Source organism: Oculina patagonica, chromosome 4 (assembly GCF_052425735.1).
Source record: "Oculina patagonica isolate OP01 chromosome 4, crgOcupat, whole genome shotgun sequence".
Taxonomy (NCBI): domain Eukaryota; kingdom Metazoa; phylum Cnidaria; class Anthozoa; order Scleractinia; family Oculinidae; genus Oculina; species Oculina patagonica.
The window spans coordinates 4431154-4454115 of record NC_135761.1 but is presented as its reverse complement, the minus strand read 5'-3'; the positions used below and the strand labels follow the sequence as shown (position 1 = coordinate 4454115).

General features: G+C 39.3%; 1 protein-coding gene, 1 non-coding gene and 1 pseudogene across 3 annotated transcripts in view; 1 reads left to right on the top strand and 2 right to left on the bottom strand.

Annotated features, from left to right (window-relative positions):
• LOC144651272 (cyclin-D1-binding protein 1 homolog) overlaps positions 1-22962 on the bottom strand; it is a 130426-nt gene that overhangs the window by 88692 nt on the left and 18772 nt on the right. The window lies entirely within an intron of this gene.
• Positions 7794-15790, top strand: LOC144651350 (ficolin-2-like; annotated as a pseudogene). The gene is made up of 5 exons (XR_013570299.1): positions 7794-8103; positions 8950-9099; positions 9288-9410; positions 14526-14909; positions 15523-15790. The product of XR_013570299.1 is annotated as a ficolin-2-like (transcript).
• Positions 17095-17232, bottom strand: LOC144652775 (U4 spliceosomal RNA). Its single transcript, XR_013570628.1, has one exon. It is a non-coding gene; the product is annotated as a U4 spliceosomal RNA (small nuclear RNA).

Genomic DNA, 22962 nt, shown 5'->3' with positions numbered 1-22962 from the left:
TTTTCAAATGCATGGGTAGCTTGAGTATCAGGCTTTTCTGAAGGGAAAGGGATAAAGGGTAGAAGCGATACTCAGGCTAATGCATGGGGTGGGAGCTGTTCCCGTCCCTACTTCAATCCCCTCGCAAACTAGTGAGCTGCTTGATGGCCAATGCCCGGTTGTTTTAAAGAGTAGATAACAATATTCACAGCATAAATCACTATCCAGTGATAAGTGTTGACAAAACATACTACGCTATTCACTGGATAGTGATTTATCCGTTGGATAGCTTCGTCCATTCTTTGAACAATCGGGGCCAGACTTACACCAGCCGCAGTAGCAGTAACGACACGCAGTTAAAGTTAATAAACGGAAAATATGATTCTTATTGAAGTTAAATTCAGTTAAAATTGTACCGTTTGACTTTAAGGGCCGACTGAATGAGAGAAGCCTATGATGGCGATGTACCCCGCCATATTTCAGACCACACCCTACCCAGGAAATGCTTTGGTTTTGGGTAAACATTGAGAAGGGCTTAAAACTCCCGATGTTAACGGAATCGGACTTCTCAAGAGAGGAATTTTTCCATTTTTGATGGAATTTTCATTTCAATTTCGCCTGCAAAGACATCTGCGTTAGGTTTTCCCCTTTGTCCTTTCTGTCGTGCTCTTTCATTTCGCTTAATAACACTGAGTGAGAAAAAAAATTGACGATTTATTTTTCAGTTATAATTACTTTTAAGTTGCACTCTTTGCAATCCAACATGATACAAGTCCGTTTGTTATAATTATCGGAATTAAACAGTCCACGGGCCGGACCATCATGCAGCTAGCTTGTCAAAAACAATACGCAAGCCAGAAATATACTGCAGTTTTCTTTTTTCCTAAAGGAGAACTGAAGCCAAAAATCACGTAACTTTTTATTGCTTAATTTGAACAACAATACATCATAAAACAATATTCCGTACTTTTTTCCCCTCTCAAACGACATTTTTTGCACAGAAAACGAGGATTTTCTGGCGAGATTTAGCCCAATATTTGGCTATGATACGGCGGCTTAGAACTCGTGTGTCAGCGGTTCTCGTTGAAGTTTATGACGTAGGTTATGGGGGGGGGGGGGGAAGAAGGTAAACATGGCCAAAGATCTTTTACGATGTAACTTACGTACAGACGGCGATCTGTCGCTTTTAATAAGCAGAAGATGAGTATAAAATGAAAGGAGAAAACGAACAGGGTGCTTCTGTTTTCCCGAATGTTATTTCTATCTTTAGGAATTGTGTAAGTTTGCTTTTATCTTTACAGATCGTTCTTATTGGCAATATCTCGAATATCGAGTAGGATGTCCACCTGGCAGCAATTTTATAATAGTTTGCATGAGTTCGCCTGAGACTATGCAGTCCGATTCAGGAAGAGCAAATTCTCTGACAGACTGGACATCTGAATTCAGTAGATGTTGGATCTGCACTGCCACCTTGTTATCTCTCTTTTCTCGCCAAACGGAGGCTCTCACTGTGTTTCTTCCTCTGATCTGTTGCTCACTGTGCGAATGTTGAACGCGCAAAACTTGTCAAGTATCAGAACTGGAAATACGGAAATCAGATTTTAACATTTTCCCTTTCCTTTGGTTTATTTTGCTGTGTTTGTAATGAAAAGAATTAAACACAACTGGAGAAATATCCTACATCAGCCGTGCAAGTTTGTTGACTGGTCAAGAATGCCATGTGTCAACTGCAGTTCTTCTTTTGATTATTTGTTTGTTTTTCGTTAAAAGAGGGGGTTTGCCAATTACGGTGGTTCGCAACTATTTTCTCGGTTATCTCTCTTTTTGGTCAAGTTCTTTTAAATAAACAATAAAAACCACAACATGGCAAAGATATCATAGTAAAATGCACGATTCTCACCAACAGTTGCGCAATATGAACGGCTGGCCATTTTAAAGCTATCTTCATCTAAGACTCGCAAAACAACGTTTTACGACTGAGAAAAATAATTCGTTAGTAATCAGAAGTCGAGAGTGAATAGCGGCTCTGATAAACTTTCAAATTGCAAGTACGTGACCCCTCACTTATCACAAAGTCTGTTCGTTTTCGTTTTTCCAGCTTGAATAAAATTATAAAATTTACAGATGCCATGAAAAATGAAGAATTGAGTTACGAGTGGCCAGGTTATTTGGGGCTCTCTATTATAACTAAAGCAAACTTTTTTGTTGAATTTGTTGTCAACTTGTTCTACTGTTTACTGCTAATCGCACAGAGCAAGCACAGATGAATACATGCACTAAGTCTTGAACTAGACTCCTAACCGTCTCTCTTTTTTCGACTTTTTTTGCTTGTTTACAAGCAAAAAGTAGGAGAATAGCGTTTACGTTGGGTAAAATCTGAACCGGAAGGGATCGCATTCTTGTTAACTCTCAAGGGACTGTTAAAATTTCTCAAGGGAATACTTTCCGCTGTGGGTGATCAAAGCGCGTGACTTGTAAAGTGTCACTCTATAGTTGTGCTTCAGCACTTCCGTTCTTGTAGAAAAAACGTGACTTGTCAAATTTACAAACGTTATATAACAATCAAAAACGTGACTAGCCCAAATCTTACGTCATATAACCAATTAAGAATGTAAGGGGTTCAGCGCTCGAAGGCAGCGAAGTTTAAAACGATTAAGAACGCAATTTGTCATGGTACAAGTCTTTAGGCGCTAATATTAATTTAACCTAAAACGATTAACAACGCAAATTTGTACTCGTACAAGTCTTTCACACACTAAAACGTTGCTAATAGTTAACCAAAGCGAACTCATTTCGTGACAATTGATTATTTCTGCTGAGTTGCACAATTTAGAATTGCAACATCATCTAGCGAAGCGCACTATTACTAAAAATAGATTTCGCCGCATGATACCCCCCGCGTGAGTCGGACAACAATTTTAGTTTCGGCAAAGGCTTTGTATGGAGGGGACGCATTCTTGACAAAAAAAGGGCGAGAAAGGCACAATTTGAGGCCGAGATTCTCGAAAGGCTCGAAAAATGATAGATTCCAAACATTTTTGCTTTAGTAAGTGAAAAACAGATTGAAGGTATCCAAAAAATGGCCCAAAATTGAATTTATTAGTCGAAGATCAGGCAATGACACCTTGATTCCCACTGCAAAATTATTCAGGCTGCCGAGAAATTTAGCGGATAGCGAATTACTATCGAATTATATAATTGCGAAGGATATCACTTGTATGTTCGCTTTATTTAGGCCCCGGAAAGATCGTCGGTTGCAAGAAATTCAGAATTCTTCCCGAATTTGACGGCACTGATCGCCGGCCATCCGATCTCATTTCGACACATGATAGATAGAGGGCGAAAATATTATGCTATTCAAACGCCTTTCTAATGGAATTGACGGCAGGGTTTGATTTTAATAATTTAAATTTATCCCCATTACTTTTATTAGAGACTGCAGCTACAGCTGCCGAGCTCGATCAGTCTATATTAAATACACGACAATTGTGTAACGAAATTGACCTCTTTAAATATTCGGGTCAGGCAAGGAGACCGATCGGACGAGCGTTTCTTTGTGTAATTTTGTGGTGGCATAAATCTGAGGTTAGCTCTGTTGTGTTGCAAAATGTGCCACTAAGAACAGTGTAAACGTTTTGCATTTCTCATAAAAATAAATGTTTTCTTTCAGCAAATCCCGGCAGCAAATCGGGCCTTTATAATCCATTCAATAACTGAGAGTAAAACATTTTACACATTTATTGAATAATCGCTCTGTTTGACAAACCTTTTGTTTCAAACCACGGTTTAAGCTTTCTACGTTGCACAGGTAAGGCTTTCTCTCGAATTCCGAGCCAATCTGGCCATGGTTTTGTGCCTGGGTTTTGTGAAACAATCGCTAAATATGCCTCCGAAGTGCCCGCCAACCATACATTGTTCTTACAGAGAGCGGTTTTTTTGTCCGAATTTTGTCTGACTCACACCGGGGTCAAATTCTGTGACGTCATTAGTGCGCTTCGCTAATTGCAACATCATTAAATGTGTTAAGTGATATTTACAAGTGTTTTTGAAGCCTGTTGTGAAATTACTTTCAGTGGAAGCAGTAAACGCTAAACGTTTCTTCTGTTCAGAAGTTAATGCATCGCCATTAGAAAAATAAACAGCAACGGTTTTACTGGAAATGTAGTCGTTAGAAATGGCATGTGTAGCCGTAAGGTAAAGAATAACGCGAGGAGAAGCGGCTTTTGGTAATATTCAAACGAAAATTTACTTCTCAATGTGGGGATAAGATTGCGTGACGAGACAAAAGGTAACTCTGTCGTGCGTAACCTAACCTGCGATCAGGCGTTATTTTTCTCGCTCAACGGAAACATGAGCCTTCCCTGAGCCTTCCCTCCGCCTTTTTAACCAAGCCAAAGTATATGAGTCGCAAAGCACCCAGCCGTCGCGACTGACAAATACAGCATTTCCTCCGCGAAAATAAAAAAAATGCTTGAACTGAACGACGTTTGAATTCTTCCATGATATATTCGAACAACAATGCCCAGCATAAACCTTCTACTCATACTAACTTCATGCAAAAAAAGTCGATATCTCGAAGAGATCTTTGATTCTCTTAAGCCTGTAGTGGGGACAATCGGAAGTAATCTGGTATAGTTATACCAAATTGAGAAATGAATTCAGCCGACTAAGCTATTTTTACTTGGAAAACAGGAGTAAATACTTTGTAGCGGAGAAACATTGACAATATAAACACGATAATGGACTTGGCAATAGACAATGCTTTTTTTTCTCTTTTTCATAGATGACATTGGCAAAACCGCAGCGTTTAATTTACGCAGTGAGAAAAATTTGCCATTGTATTAATTTATGAAGTCGAGAGTGAATAACGGCACGTATAATCCAGTTCAAATCGCAAGTACGTGACCCCTCACTTATCACAATTCAAAGTCTGTTGTTTTTCGTTTTCCAAGCTTGAATAACGGCATGTATAATCTTTCAAATCGAAAGTGAGCCCTCACTCATCACAAAGTCTGTTGTTTTTCGTTTTCCAGCTTGAATAAAACTATAAAATTACAGATGACTCAGCATGCTATGAAAATGAATAATTGAGTTACGGGTGGCCAGGTCATTTGGAGCTCTCTATTAAAACTGAACCAAACTTCTTTGTTTAATTGGTTGTCATCTTGTCCGACTAATTGTGTCTCTTTTGGTTTCAAACCTGTAGCCGGGACTATCGGAAGTTATCTTGTATAGTTATACCAAATGGAGAAATGAATTCGGCCGACTAAGCTTTTTTTACTTGAAAAAAAAGTAGATACTTAGTGGAGAAAAATTGAACATATAAACACTAATTAATGAACATGGCAATCGACAATGCTATATAAATATTGCACCATCACTAAATATCTCATTAATAATTTTCGAAGCAAAGCGTGCTGTAGTTCGAGCTTTCCCTGTCGAAAGTGAAACAGCTGTACTGGCGAAAAATTGGAGTGTTTTAGTCGAGTTCGCTATTAACTGCGTGGACGCTTTTTACTGGCTTGTTCCAGTCCTCCTCAACCATACAAGTGTAAACGTTCGTCTGCATCTTTTGTTTTCTCTTATAAATTCATTTTTCCGGATTAGGGAGCGGTCATTAATAACGCTACGAACGAAAGGAAAGGCAAGTTTTCCCCAAGAAGGTAAGATGTTCTTTAAAGGATATTTTGTTATATCTGTGAACTTTTTCAACAAGCTGACAAGATAAACAAGAGTCTGACTTTCACGCATCATTTAAAACTGTTTTATAAAATGTCAAAATACATGCGAATATCCTTTTTGAATGCAGAAAAAAAGCCATCATATGAGAAACAAAACTTAAGCCAACGCGCCTAATTTTGGGTACAAGTTTTAGCTTTGATCATGAATATTTCTTATTTCCTAAGGTTTTTGTCTGCCATTCAATCCACAGAACTGTAGTGAGAACTCGAAAGGGGCCCTATTTAAAAAAAAAAAAATAGAATTCAAGAGATAGATTTTTCAAAAAGGTAGGCGAAATGGAGGTTTTTCGGTTATTGTTTATTTTAAAACTAAAAGTCAGGAGTAAGAAATGCAATTATTTTTGTTGCAACCCTTTAAGTCTTCCTCTTCGAATGGACTTTGTACCTTGATATTTCGCTGTAGATAAAGACGATCAGGTTTTAGACTGCATGACACGGCTCTTTCTTCCTCTCGTTTTTCTCTCGATATGTCAATGCGTGTTCTGGCGCACGAATTGGGCGTTACATTTTCGCGCTAGCCTCACAAGCAACCAATCGCACTAAAACATCTGGGACAAGAAGCGGGAAAATTACCAAACGTGTGGAAGCCGCGTCTCGTGTTGTCTTGCAATTTAATTTTTGGTCAATAGAGTTTTCGTTCCGCATCATTAAGTTTTCCTTACAATATCACGACAGCGAAAGACTTGATGTGTTTGCTGGATGTGTTTTGCGCTCATTTCTTTTAGTTTTCAGCATGGAATGGACTTTCTTATCTAATTATTTCACTTTTCCAAACGTGCAGAGAAAGACTTAATTACCGGTGATCGTTTTGTTTGTAGCTCAATTTTCTTAATTTTTCTCCTCGAATAAGTTTTTCAACTCGTTATGTTACTTGAAATCACTTCGACAGGGAAAGAGTGGATTATTGTTTATTGTTTTTCGAGTTTACTAAATTTATTTCGATCTTTTTTGTCTGTGAATACAAAGAAGGCGAAGAATTAAGAAATCAATAGAAATATCAGGCTTTTTCTCTATAATATAACCGTTAAGAAGGTGATTAAAATATTAGGAATTTACTTAATGTGTAATTAAGTCCTTTGGAAAAGCTAAACTTCGAAGAGACTCTTAAATCTATTAGCGAGAAGCTTCACTTTTAGAATTGGAGGCAAAATGTCAAAACGTTTGTGGTTCCAATTTTTATGTACAGAGCTGGTTTAGTATGTATTCACAAGGACATAACCAAAGAAACAAATACTGAAGATTTTATTTAATTTTATTTGGAAAGGAGAGGATAAAGTAAAACAATCTTCTCTTGTGAGTGATGAAGAAAACGGAGGCCTGAGGGCACCGCACTTAAAATCAGCCAAAAAGACACAGCAAAATATCAGGCTTGCTGAGTCATCTATCGGACAATATGTAGTGTTTACTTATGTTTACGTAATGGTCGATTTGCTCGCTTGCTCAATAGGCGACACATTAACATAGCTTCAATTAATCTACTACACATCCCTTTTCCCGTTCCCAACAATAATAGATCATCAAATGAACTTCATTCATTTTGTTTTGGTTAATGTTACTAATTGAATGGTACTTAAAAGGAGGCTGACAACAGCTTCCAGCACTTTCCAGCTCTTAAACCTTGATGGGTCAGTGCCAGAAATATTTATCAGTTACTGCTACAAACATAGTTATCAAACAAATGCCTAGACATTGGTAAACAAATTTTGGTTATTTTCTTGTCGTCACTGGTAACCATAATAACAACATAACCGGTTAAAACACCCTTACTTTTTAGCTTTAAGTGCTTATAACTCAAAACGAACTCGGTGATTCCCATTTTTCATTACTGAAAAATGATCAGCATATAGTTTTATATTTCCGTTACTGAGGCCCCATTGCTGGGGAGGAGGGGAGGGGGACGGTCTGAGTATCCCATATACCATTAATTTTTAGCCTTAATATCCCGTATCCCGAAGAATCCCGTTAATTCCAATGCATTGTATCCCTATAATTCCAATTACTGCTGATGATGTCATTTCGTAAGCAAGAGATTAGTTCGTTACTCTCTCCATACAGTTACAAAAGATCGGGAAAATGCTGTGGACGGTTCCATGTTTCTTCCTTGTTGGCTTCCAGCTCATGGACTGCGTATCTGCTGGTAATCAATGCTGAGAAGAAAGGAGCGTAAGTGGGATGGCTCTACAAGGATTTGTCTTTAAAAAAATTTCCGTAACAGCCCTTCACGAGTGTGATATCAGCTGTGAAAGAGAAATCACCTGTCAAAGTTATAATTACGCTGCCGGGGAAAAGTCATGCGAACTGAATAACAGAACTAAAGAGGCAAGACCAGAGAATTTACGCTCAGCCCCTACATGGTTTTACAAAAGACGCTTGAGCGACCGGGGTATGTAATGAGTCATTAATGCATTATATACTTATTTCCCGAACAAATACTATGATGTCGATAAATTAATAATTACAGCAATTGCTTTTGCCAATAAATCAGTTTTATCACGGATATTTTATGTTGTATAGAACAACCATTGGGTTATATTACCGTATTTATTCGATTAAGCACCCTGGGCGCTTATTTAATTTTTGGACCTTGAGAGTGGGCGCTTATTCGTCGAGGTGGGCGCTAATTCGAGACTGGGCGCTTATTAAATGTTAACGATTTGAGCAGTAAGTTTATTTTTGTAACAAAACAATAAATAATAACAAAACGTGAAGATGTACCAAAGCAGAATTTTAACTGTTCATTGAAAGTCTCTGTAAAATACTAAGAAAACTCGGTCATGGGGGAAGTCTTCTTAGTGGTACATAGTCAATTTCTCAATAATCAATACTCCTCTTGTGCACTTCAGTTTTTTGTGGGGTGGAGGGTGGGCGCTTATTCGAGGCTGGGCGCTTATTAACTTTTCCTACTTTCAGGGTGGGCGCTTATTCGAGGTGGGCGCTTATTCGAGGTTGGGCGCTTAATCGAATAAATACGGTATGCGAAAACAATTAGATTGCTCGCTCTAGGTTTCTTGTATGGACACGACAGTTGACTCGAAGCTTTCCCCACACCAACAATCAACCGATATAAACGAAAGTCTACTCTTTTTAATATTTTTTTTTTCCTTATCAAAGCCCCTCTAGGTTCCATTCGCGATATTCCGGAGCTACCAGCGCAGTCGTGTAAGGAACAATCAATCAACCGATATAAACGAAAGTCTACTCTTTTTAATATTTTTTTTCCTTATCAAAGCCCCTCTAGGTTCCATTCCGGAGCTACCAGCGCAGTCGTGTAAGGAAATAAAGGCAAGCGAAGGCAAAGACACCATTAGCAGCAAGTACTGGCTGGATCCAACTCAGAATGGAACGGCAGTTTTGGTTTATTGTGACATGAACTTAGAAGGTTAGTCTCCACTGATGTCAGTTCTGCATTGTTTTTTGTATAGATTCTGTTTTGTTGTTGTTGTCATTGTTGTTAATTGTTTCTTGGTTTGTTTGTTTCCTGGATTTTTTTCTTTTAAAGGAGCGTGTCTGTATTTTAGAATTCCCTTAATTTCAAAGGTTCAATTTTTTTAATCGTTTGTTATCCAGATATCGATGAATGCATTACACGCAACCACGACTGTGACGTGAACGCGAACTGCACCAACACAGTTGGCGGACACAACTGCACGTGTAAGGAAGGATTTTACGGCAATGGAAGTTCGTGTTCAGGTAATAGTCCACTGAGCAAGTTGCAACTAATTATTGTAAACTGTCTGCAGTATGATTGAGTATTGTATACTTAGCTTTTTCCAAAAGAATTTTCCGTGAATTGAGAAACAAATGATTTATCGTCTTGAACTGTGATTTTAATTATGTCCTATAATTTTCGATCAGGTAATAGTCCACTGAGCAAGTTGCAACTAATTATTGTAAACTGTCTGCAGTATGATTGAGTATTGTATACTTAGCTTTTTCCAAAAGAATTTTCCGTGAATTGAGAAACAAATGATTTATCGTCTTGAACTGTGATTTTAATTATGTCCTATAATTTTCGATCAGGTAATAGTCCACTGAGCAAGTTGCAACTAATTATTGTAAACTGTTTGCAGTATGATTGAGTATTGTATACTTAGCTTTTTCCAAAAGAATTTTCCGTGAATTGAGAAACAAATGATTTATCGTCTTGAACTGTGATTTCAATTATGTCCTATAATTTTCGATCTTTACCCAGTCTTCAGTGGGACTAGTCCAGCAGATAAGTGCAAAATTTGGCCAAATTGTGCCTTTCATGATAAAAGCATGAAATTTGGCACAAAGTTAGAACACATCCTGGGAAACATTTTTAGCTATAGGGCCATCGCAGATTTGTCACGTGACCCAAGATTTTTAGTGACGTCATCAAGGGCGGGGCTAGTTATCATCTGTGCTGTGTATTTCATAAAGGATGTAAAACTTGAGAAAATTCTTGCTTTATACATAGTCCAAACATCATGATGAGTTTTTCTGACACGTAAAATAATATATCGGTTGCCATGGCAACCGTCATTTAAGAAATATCCCTTATTTTAAGGAATCTAACGACAGTTGCCAGCTTTCGTACTTTCATGAGTCAGTACTTCAACTGTTCTTCAGTTGCTGCTGCTAAAATAAACTATATCAAACAGGTGACGTCACTAGTTACCATAGTAACGGTATACCATGTTAAAAGACACTTAATTTTCACCTTATAACTCAAAAAACGAATTTGGTGACCACCTTATTTATTATTAAATAATTATCAGCATGTTAAAAAAGTTTTAAAAAAATCCTCAGGGCGGTTTTAGAGCCATCTTAAATTTTTAAAAATCTTCTAAATGCCAGTGGGAGGAACAGGTGCAGGAGTTCACGCCAATGTTGCTACAACTACTAGATCACAATAAGCGGCATGTATTTTGTTCGACAGAAAGCCTACATAACCAGCTCCTGCTGTCACTGTAAGATTGGTGTTCTAGCAGGGCTGAATTTTATCCACAATGCAACTTCTGGTTTCCTATCCTGTGACAGGAATTGGCAGTGATGTTCTTTGTGAGGCTTTGAGAGAGCTGTATATATGTAGATGCCCTGACTTAGATTTTCCTTGGTTCTTTGCTTTGGACCACAACAGCTATAACAGATGGTATGTAAGTGCCAAAACTAAGTTTTTTTAAAAAAAAAAAAAAAAGAAACCAGAAGTTTCTGACAATAGCCCTTCTTCTATGGATCGCACAGTTCCCTGTCGCTTCGATTCCAGCCGATGTTGTTCCTGGTGCAAAGTCTGATTCAGATGTCTGTATAATAAAAATCTGCAATATCACAGCAACAAACCGCCCAGCCCTTGAGGAAGATTTGTATTGCAGACCAAAAGGGCAAAGTCTTTTCAAGATATTTTAGGTTTTTTATCCACTTTATTAATTTTGACCGCTTTAGCCATCAGGATCAGTTTGCCGTCAGTATTTTACGGATGTCAGCGATCGAATGATGTTCCTTGTTAAAGTGCTCCACCATGGGAAAACTGGGTACTCTCTTCTCTATACTTGTAAGGTGTTCGCCAAAGCATTCTCTTAGGGTAGGTCCGGTTTCACCGAGGAAAAGGGCGGAGCAACGACGACAAGGGATGCAGTAGATCAGGTTACTGGACTGGCAGTTGAAATGTTAACAGATGGAATTACATGTTTACAGGTGCGACAACGAGGATGATTGCAGGGAGTAGTAATGGCTTGAGTTTCGGTATTGCATCTCATAGTAGTGTGCACCAAGGAGCTTCGAATGTTGCCACGAGTTGGGCAGAAGGAAAGATCCGCACAGTCTCGGGTTCATCCCTCAAGATGTTAAAGTAGGGGAGCAACTCACACACCAAGCAGACGCCAGGAAAGCTGCAAACGACAAGAACATGAAAGCGTTGACCCACCAGTTGAGGAAGGACAGTTTTTGTACCTTCTCAGTCACCCAAAAGGAAGAAACAAGATCCAAGACGCATGGCACCCAACCCTGTATCGAGTCGAACATACACCTGGACCTGAAAGAGTAGTTTATACAGTTGTACCAGCCCTCTCTCTCGGTTGGGTCATTGGCAGCTCTTGAGCTGTAGATAATCTCCAGTATGTTCTTGCTCTGGACTTTGCAAAGTTGCCTTTGGAGGTTCGTCGATGGGTAGCCACGTCGTTCGAAATAACTGCACATTTCATGAGCCCTCGCATTGAATTCGTCATCATCGGAGCAGAGACGACGAAAGTGCAGTAGGTGATTGTGTGGAATGCTGTTCTTCGAATGACGAAGGTGCGAGGACTCGAAGTGAAGATAGACGGTGTGTGTAAGTGTACCAGATGGTTCTGGAGATATCCAGAGTTATTGGAGAGTTCCAGGCATCAACTGAGAATATTTACGGCATTTATGAGAAGGCAAAACACGTGCAAAACGCATTTGAACGAGGCGTCGTGACATGATGCGTCAAATTGAAGAAATTGGAGAAGGGTATATTGATACCTATTTCAGAGAGTATGCTTGTTAATCAAACAAAGCCCATTTCAGATCTTTAAGAAGAACAATCTTCTTGGGCACAAAGTCGTATCTAGTCAATTTGATCTCTTCCCAAGAAAATACCCCTATTTTCGTGTACAAGACACTATCCTTTACGGCTCTGCTATTGAAAACGTGCTACGACCAGGTTATGCAAAAACGTTTTTTGATTATGCATCACAAGTGTTTCACTGCATCCCAGATGCTGAATGCAGGCCGTATCGATTTTGCTTGGGATGAGTACCTCCTAGACAGCTTAAAAGCTGAAACAAGAGCCAAGAGAGGGTAGTAGGGAGTTAAAAGATATGAATACCTTTTAAATTCATTGAAACTGAAAAACATTCTGCCTATTGATGAAAAAGTAGACATATTTTCTTTCCTTGCATCTAGTAGCAGCTTCCATTGACAGAGACAAGCAGTTCACCGTAGAAAATTATATTAAACATTTTTATAGTGATTTGCGATACTGTTTTTCCTCTGCACCAGAAGCTTGGAATGTGTCAACCAGGCCCAGAAGCAGCTCTTTGCATAGAAAGGCAGATGAATAGAATGCATTCCCCTGAAAAATGCAGCTCTCATAGAACACACTAAGCGGGTAGCATACCAGGCCGTTTATTGTTGGGCAAAGTGATGTTTGCTTTTAGAGTGAATGGGGTGGCATAAGGAAGGAACCGGTTTTTCTCAGTCTCTTGCCAATTCTGCACTTCAAATTATATGAGATATTTGATGCAATAGAAAAGAACGAAAATCTGTTTAACATGTTCAACTTTGCCAGAGACTTTGACCCTTTTAAATTTAATAGTAACATAAATTGCGGTACGGATCCGGGTTTTATCAACAAACAGTCAGTTTAAACAAATTTAACATGAAAACAAGATTTATCCCTCGTACGCACAAGGGGGGATGGACACCCTAATGTTTTCGTTCTTTTAATGCACAGCGAAGTTTTTTGAATTGAGTAGAAAGCCCTTAGCATACCCTATAAGATTACATAATATTTGTTAATATAAAGTCATTTGAGCCGCCATCTTGGAATTCACTATTTCCTTTGAAAGCCAGAAAATAATGGAAATTGATACAAAATCAAGCCAGAAAGCTTGTGTAATGTACAATTGAACAAATTGTACAAAAAAAATGGGGAAATAAAAAAATGAGCCAGAACCGCTCGTAATTGTGATGTTGCCATGGCAACGTCAAAAAATTATGGACAGACAGTTAACATATCAAAATTTCTGCATGGGATGAATGAACAGCTACTGAAAGTTTCAGCATCATAGAATAGATCGCGATTTCAAAATTATAAAAAACACAAAGGGTTGCATCCACCCTACCCCCCCCCCCCCCTGTAGTCCTGACGGTTAAGCGTGCGATTGTTTGTGATATTTGCTATCAAGTGTGATATATCATTACAATACGTTTTGGTTGTTTAACGGTATTCTGCTTAAATCATAACGAAAAATGCACAAATTAGTATATAATGACCAATATGGTGGCTAAAATGTAAAAATGACGTTGTCATGGCAACAAGAATGTTGTCAAGGCAACAAAAAATAGTGAATAGGTAGCTTTTGTCAATATAAGTTATAGGCATGGTGTAAACAAGGTCTAGGCTAAAAAAATTAATGAAGTTCATTGAAGTTTTTGTATTTACTTGTCAAACGTAAGAGTTGGCAACGCCCTATTTAAGTAACAGCCGCCATATTGGTCACGTGACCAATCTGAGATGGCCCTATATCCAAAAATGTTCAGTTTGGTATGTTAAACATGTGTGCCAAGTTTCATTCTTTTATCATAAAAGGCACAATTATTCCACTTATCTGCTGGACTAGACGTGGTTTTCTTTTTGTTGCGCGCAGAACAAGGAGCGCACAAATGGTGAAGATGTCATACGAGGCAGTACTTTGGACGTAATGTTTCCAAATGTCACAATTTACAGAAGATCCTTTTTCGCGAATCGTAAAAAGCCTATTACATTTTCCGTGAATTGTGAAATGCTTTATTTTCGTGAAACGTGATTCCTTCCTCTTTGTATTAATCTTTTTCATGTAAGTGCAAGAGTTCAGTGATTGTTGATTGTTGTTGTTTTTGTTGTTGTCAAGACCCAACTTTACTAACCGATCCAGTAAGTAAGTTCAGTCCCCACCCCCCCCCCCCCCCTTCTTATTAGGTATACCTGATAACCCAAAGAGGTGAATCTGCCTCATTTTATTTATGGAAAATTTTTAACAACAAGCGATTTTGTTTCAGAGCGCGCGAAAAGCGCTGTTCACTGACGCGCTATATTTCAGGATCGTTTATTTTCTCCTGCAGCTTTATACAAGAATTGTGCTGAGATTTACAAATCTGGTGAAAGAAGAGACGGTGTGTACACAATCAAACCTGACAATTTGTCTGCCTTTGATGTGTTTTGTGACCAAACAACAGCCGGTGGCGGGTGACCAGTGTTACAGAAGAGACTGGACGGGTCGGTAGATTTCTACCTTAACTGGATCGACTACAAAAATGGCTTCGGCGATCTAAGTGGCGAGTATTGGCTCGGGAATGACAAAATTCACCTATTTACCACATATGATACCATGAGGCTCCGTGTGGATTTGGAAGACTTCGCAGGGAATACTCGTTATGCCGAGTACGACAAGTCTGCTGTTATGAGTGAGAATGAAAAGTACCAACTGAAACTCGGCAGTTACTCAGGTATGCATTTTTTCTTCATTTTGCATAATGAAAGCAGTGCACTTCTGAAAGTGGAATACGAACGAGAAGTAACTTTCAAGAAAATTTCGTACAAAGATAACAGAACCTTCTTCGGTTATCATTGGCTTAGGGTGGCTCAGACCCCAATTACAGACCAATTCCAACATTGCTTAAAACGTTTATTGTGCAAAACAGCTCTTATCGAGCAGAAAAAAGTGTATTCTGTCACTGTTGCCTTTGGCCATACATCTGATATTGACATTGCAAGTATCTAAATTTCACTGGTGAACGCTGGATTGTGCTAAATACAGCAGGCATACCGTGACAACATCTCAAACACAAAAGAATGGTCTAAATTACAGAGAGTCAGAAGTACCCAACGAAGGTTATTATCAAAATCCATTCACTAGTGGCCTAGATGATAAATGGGCATGCGCAAAGGCATTTTCAATTAATTTTTAACTACCGTGGGAAAAAAATATCCGCTCTTCAGAGCCAGCTAGCAATTATTTTATAGCCGTTTTCGCCAGCCAGCATCCATAATGTTCCCAGTGAATTGTTTTACCATGAGAACCTTTTCGCTACTGCTAATTAATGGTTGCTCTTTCCCTAGGAACTGGCGGTGACTCTCTCTCCAAACATCGTGGTCAACCATTTACAACACGAGATGAAGATAATGACGGCTCGCCCAGTGACAACTGTGCCCGTACGTATCACGGAGCCTGGTGGTACAAACAGTGTCACGATTCAAACCTTAATGGCCCTTATCATCGCCCCTCTTTTGAAGGTGATGGTGTGATCTGGTTTCACTGGAAGGGACAGTACGAATCTCTGAAGAGAACCGAAATGAAGATAAGACCAGCGGATTTCTGAACGAACTGATTTTTATATTTCTGTTTGAAAATAGGTTAAATGATAACGTGTTTAAAACGTATTCTAGTAGTTACTTTATGTCACTTTTGTAAGAAACAGCCGGGGTAGTTTCCTATTAAAGTACTAAATCCTTGAAGCAGCTTTCTGTTAACTGTCAACTGTACCCAGTGTAAATACATTTTAACTAAATCCGCTTTTAATATGTCTTTTAGTATTTTTCTAAAAATTGTTTGATTAACGAAAACTGTAAATTGTATGATACTTTCTAGTTAACCCAGTGAGAACATAACAGGAAGACTTTTATGATCCATGTGGATTAGTTTTGAATCAGTAGCCGAATGCTGTTGTTAATTCATTATTATACAATAACTGAAAATAATACTCGCGCTGATTGGTAAAAAGCTATTTGCTGAACTTTACAGGTAATAGACTATAAACCACACGGAAATGTACTCATTATATAAATACAATGTAAGAGTAATAAATCACGCATTGTTTTTGTTTAGAGGCGCAATGTTGGCATGAACACTCGAAAAATTGAAATCAATTGATATTGCTTTTCGTGTTCTCTAACATCACGCGTAGTTTATTAAACGGCTATATTGCTTGATTATAAAAATTACCTTCGTAAATGTTTATGCTGCTCATGCTTATTTCTGTTTTTGATTTGTTCCTCAACGTTAAATAAATGCATTTTAATTGCACTTGCATGGTTTGTTCTGTTCAAAGTGACTACCAATCCGGGTTACCAATCTCTCTTTGTCACTGCGGCGCATTGTAAGGGGCATGAGGCGAAGCTGTTTCCACCCCTGCCCTAGCCTCCTCCGTTCCTTACCGGCTAGTGAGCTGCCTGAAGACCAGGCTTACAACGGCCACAGCAGCGGTAACAGCACGCAGTTAAAGTCAACGAACGGAAACTATGATTCACAAGAAAGTCGAATTCGGATAAAATTGTGTCGTTTGACTTTATGGACCGATTGAATTGGATAAGCCTATGGTGGCGACTTGTTCACTTCCGTGGGGGAAGGGGTACTCCACCCACGGTCAGACCATAAGACCTGAATTTGCGATTTTCCCTGCCCGATTTCTGACCAATCCCTACTCAGGTGCTGCTTCGGTTTTGGGTAAACATTGAGAAGGGCTTAAAACTGCCGATGTTAACTGAATCGGACTTCTCAAGAGATGAGGTATAACAATGATAAAATAGTTTCATCCAAGAATTGTACCTAAATGCTGATCTGAGTGCACAAACCTCACCCTATTGCAGACTCAAAAACCATACCAGTGTTATTCTTTTCTAGTTTTAGTAGGGCCTTGTACAGGCCGTCAAAAATTGCAAAGCCGACTATATTTCAAGTCGTCTTGCGGGGTATTGGGAAAAGTTTTCAATCAGCAATAACCGCGCTTCGGATGAACCTCACTGGCTATGGTAATGCCACTGCGCAAAGCTAACTCAGTGTCGCCCGGATAGAACTCGTGTGAAAGATTTCGTTTCCTACCATGTGGGATGAACAAGCATTTCAACCCCACTCTTGATCAATGCGCATGTCTACACCAATTGTTCCTTTCCTTTGTTGCACCGTATTTTATCCTTCGTATTTTATCCTTCAACTTATATTTAAACGTTGAGTAAATCGCCGTAGCGAATTTAGAAAGCTGTTTTATGAACGATAGCATTCTGTCGGAACAAAATAGATTTCCAACAAGTGGCTCAAATCTCAACTTTCCAAATTGGCTACGGCGATTAATAATAATCAAAATTTTAAATATCCATATAGTGAATGACAATGAATTTAAACGATACCGTGTATAAACTTGTACCACGCCGTAAAACGAGGACGCTGTAACGTTCTTTTGGACTTTCTGTGCGTTTACGCCGAGGAAACTCACAATTCGAAATAAAAAAAAACGCTCCTGGTACACGTTAATTAACTCATTGATATGATTTGTTAAATGAGTTAGCCATTGTCAAGATGTCGTCTAAACGCACTCACAAATTTTCGACTTTTGTGAAATCCCACAAAGGAGAGAACAAACTGTCCATTTTTAAAGTTGAGAGGCGAACAAAAGTCATTTAAGTTGCAGTAATAAGCCCTTCTTTATTGTGCTTGTAGCTTAAGCCGAATTTACTCCAAAATGTTCCAAATCTTGGGCCTGAAATAAAGCGAGCCTAAGAGGGACAACGCATCTTAAAATGCTACATTCTTTAGAATTGGATTTTTTTTTAATTGAAATCACTTAGCTGGCATCATGTATTGGTCTCTCCTTGTTCTTGTAGAAGACCTGTAAGTTTGTCCCTGTTGTGGTCTATGGCTTTGTTCAAAAAATCGAGCCAAGAAAAGTCCGACTCGAGCGTAAAATGAGAATTCCTGCAAAACGACATAGAGTTTGAGTCGACACGGGGAAGGTCGCGAGTTTGGTCACGTGGTTTCTTTCCTGTGCTCCCCCAAGGCATCGTTCATCACAGGGGTGTCCTTGCCAGTGGATGGAGGGCTCCATCTCCAGTAATTTCATTGGCTACCTAAGGGCCGATTAAGACGGTACAACATTGTTGCATGCTACAAGCTAACGACAAGTATACGACATGAATTGTTTTGTGTAAATCAAACTTACAACTTGCGATTATCGTGCACGACACGAAAAATATCGTAGGATTTTGAAATATGTTTTAAAACCTTGCGACAATCATAGCGTCAGACGATATGATGAAAGTTTTGTCCGATGTTTTCATAAAGCTAATAGCCATCGCAAAAATTGTTGCATGCCACCAAGTTGTATCGTCTAAATCGACCTAGACTTGCTCCAATACGCTCCTTTTTTTCTTTGTGTCAATAGAGTTATTTGAATAGATCGCTTACAAAATAATAATATAAAACCGCGCGGTGAAATGTTCGCGGAATCTGTTTGTCCGTGCGTGTTAGCGCGTGATCCGGCGATCTCCTGCGAAGTAAACGAGCGACTTGGAGCAAGCCTAAAATTGACCCTGAAAAGACTGGTTTATCTTCGATATTTACGCGCATAAAGTATCCTGATTAGGAGTTTACCCGACTTTATAAGACAATGCATAATTTTTAAAGATGTATCTGAAATATCCTGCACTGCTTTGATATGATAGAGACAGTAAACTTCAGTGCAATCCTGATGTAACGCGAGATGTGCTCGAGAAATGTGTGTAACTACCGTCATAGATTAAACGAACCAAAGTAGTTATAGCTGATCTGTCTGGAAGTCTTTACTGGCAACTAACAGGAGCCGTAAAACTAAAATAAAGTACAATAATAACAACACTAAACAACCGAAGCGAATACACGAGCGAGCGACATAACATACAACGAAATAAAGTCCGAAATACAAAATATTACGAAACTAGCTAAACTTAAGATACAAATCAAAAAAAAAAAAAGGAAAGGAGGGGGGGGGGGGGGGGGGGGGGGGGGGGGGGGGGAAAAAAAAAAAAAATACAAAAAAAAAAAGGGGAATAAAAAAAATCCCCACCAAAAAAAAAAAAAAAAAAAAAAAAAAAAAACCAAATTCCTTAACACCCAACCACCTTTTATCAAATCAAGGTAGAAATAAAGAACGTAGCTAACCTTGTCCAGCCTTTGGGGGCGCGAAAGGGACGGAAAACACGCTAAACGAGCGATAAATCCATGATAAACTTGAGTCAAACTGTAAGACCACGCTAGTTAAACAAACTGGTCACGTGACCGAAAATGGCGCGAATCTTGACCGCGCGCAGACTGGGCTGGCTACAGTCACAATGTGTCTTTCATTAAAACGGTCGATATGCAGAACTACTCAAGTATGCCATATAGTCGCCGCTGATTTTGCCGGCTGTTCATTCTCTTCATTTAATTAGGGGTCGTGGGCTCCACAAATTATGTCTGTTATATCATGTTGCACAGGTCAAGGTACCAAAGGGGCTTAGGGACCAAAAACATATGGGGCTCCAGAGCTCCCCCTCCAACTCAGAAAAAAGGGCACCAGAGAAGAACTGAGAATGGACATTTTTTTTCGGGCACCAAGGCAAAAACGTTAGGGCTCCAGAGTCTCTTCTTTCAAATGGAATTAATAAAATATTTGACTATTATTCACGTGACAGTGTATTTCTGGATCGTAATCGCGATACCACGCCGTACGTCGTGGGGTCGGATAGCAGCTCTCGCAAGGAAAGAATGAATTTTTTTGCAAAAGTCGTGCACGTGGATATGAAACTTGAAAACAATAGCCGTGAATAATGAGGACACTCGCTTGTAAACACAAAATCTGCGAGAAAAAATCAGTTCATTGCAAGCCCAATTTTACTGCCTTAAATGTTTTCAATGAGCTTGAAACTTGCAAGCTATATCAATTGATGGCAAACCTCGTGTTTGTCAATTTTTTTAAAAAAATTCATCTAGCGGTTTTTAATTTATTATTACTTTTGTATGCATAGACCAAATTATAAACAAAAATGGCAACAAGAGCACCGGAACGCACGCTCATCAAATTCTTTTTTCTCGCAATCGACCAAAGCAATCCCCACCACTGTTTGACACACGATTTTAAATGGAATTAAACTACTATAAGATGATACTGCAATACATAGGCGCTTCTTTTTCTTTAGATATTACCCTATTTTCTCGTTAGTATGTTTTTGATTGTATTTATAGCCCCGAAAACTTCATCCCCAAATATTTTGAAAATGCTCTCATAGCGAATTTGTTCAAACTTTGCCAATATCGAGGCAGTTATGTGTGGTACAAGCTCCTTTGAGCGATTTTCGAAAAAATCTCCTGGTGCCGAGGAATACGAGCAAAGGTAAAAAAAGTAATGACGCCATTTCGTCGCTATGGCAACTCCGATATCAATATAACACTGGTCATAAAAAAATTTTATCTAATACAACTGTGGTGATTATTTTCGATAGCATTGTTAAGGGCGACATAGTTAATTCTCAAACTTGAGCAGTGTTACCCCTTGAAAATCCAGTTGAGCCACCTTAAGCCTGGTTTTCACTAGCGACGCAAGCACAAGCGCAAGCACAAGCTCAAGGATAACAGCTCTTTTTTTCACCGTGAAAACGGCTTCTACTCGAGATTCTACTCAAGCGCATTGTATTTTGATGCTTGTGCTTGTGCGGCAAACACAAGCACAAGGATGAAAATTTGTCCTTTTTGCGTGATTGCGCTTGTGCTTGCGTCGCTAGTGAAAACCAGGCTTTAGAGCTGATATGAGCAAAGGACACCCAAATCGTTGAAAATCTGCTACACAATGAATGCCATACAACTGGCAGTGAAGTAGCCATAGTGTGATAACGGTACCACAACATGGATGCGACGCGGACTATCAATAATTTGTTTGGCGTAGGTTTGTTCAAGAAGCTTCGTTACGGATGGTGTATTTTGAAAAATGTACGCTTAATAATAGAAGTTTTTTAGACTTTTTTCCCAGTCCGTCGAGCGTGGGGGGGGAAAAAGCCCCCGGGGGGAGGGGCGAGGAAAAAAAGCGAGCGTGTAAAAATGACCGCGCAATTTTTTGCTTCACGCTCGCTGGTCAAGGAGAAACAGGGACTGATCATAGTCTTGTTTTTTGGTAGATATATCATCGGAGGCGTGGGAACTTGCAGTGGCCTAATGGTTAGTGCACTGGACTCCAGATCGAGTGATCCGGGGTAAAACCCTCGCTGAGGTCATTGTGTTGTGTTCTTGGGCAAGACACTTAACTTTCACAGTGCCTCTCTCCACCCAGGTGTATAAACGGGTACCGGCGAATTTATGCTGGGGGGTAACGCTGCGATGGACCAGCATCTCAGCCAGGGGGGAGTAGAAATACTCCTGGTCGCTTCATTCTTCGCAAACCGGGATAAGCTCCGGCTGTATGGGCCACTTGGCTTAACGCAAGCAGACATCGGAGGCACTTGCTCTGACTGCTCTGGGGGTGAGGGGGGGGGGGGGGGGGTATATAAATAAGAAGGAATCTTGCGTTTGGAAAAGATGTTTGGGTTATAGGGTGAGAAGGGAAGTTGCGTTCGAATAATTGTTAGATTTTTAGCCCAGCTTAAAATAATTAATTAGAGCTAGGCTTTTTCATTGTATAATTTGTGTTACTTGGATATGTAGCGTGTTACGAGAGGGCGTACCTCAGTTGGTATTGTAAAGCCGTTCACTGCACATCGTTTAATTCCACAATTAGTTTTCTTCCCTTCCCTCCCACCCTATGTGGACTGAAGTTTCATTTCCGGTTTCTTTCATTTGGTTCTTGTACTGAAAATAAACTTCCTTTCCCAAAGAAATGTTTTGATGGTTGTCTTTAATTTTGTTTTGGTTAGTTTCTCTAGCGAGAATTTTGTGTGCAGACAACAATACCACATGATAAAACTCTGCAAACATGACGATATAAACCATGCCTTCTCTACACAGTCGTTTAAAAAAATCCATTTCCTTTGCATCTTTTTTTTTTCTTCTTAGGAAATGTGTTTGTTTTAGCGTTTTGTCCTTGCATTTTAGGATTCGAATACATTCCTAATTCCCCGTCGTGACTGTTTTTGAGTTGATGTGTTAACGCCATTCAATGTTGCTTGTTGTTGATTCAGGCCCGGAAATGGTGGATATCGATTGTGTTATTAAAGGTCAAATGAACAGAAATTTCAAAATGCCATTTTAACCTACCTAACACTAAAACTATCCATTATTAAGTGAATTTAAGAATTTTTTTTGCTTTCCGAGCCTCAAAGCGCGAATTACAGCAAAAAATACGAAGATTTCCGAAGGCTTCGCGAAAACGTTTTTGAATGACTGCGCACTAAAATAGAAGGAATGGTGTTTTTGAAGACGACCGCAGACCGTTCCGCGGACCGCACTGGTTGTCAAAGTTCGAGACAACAGAGAGTTAAAGCAACGACGACGGCAACGTCAACGACAACGTCTGGTGGCAAACGAATTTATATTTTACTTGAGGATCTCGCAACTTTCCGGACGTATTCTGCTTATTTATCGCTTTACAACTAGCTCCTGCTGAATATTCAAAGAGAGCGTTCAACCCCAAATAGAAAAACCAAAAATTAGCCGTCGTGTCTGACGTTGTCCAAATACGAAGAATTTGGTCATTTCACGTTGTTGTTCAGCAGAGAACGGCTTTCATGTACCAAGATTCAATAGGCACGTTCAGAGTTAACGCACGTGCAGATAATTCTGCTAAT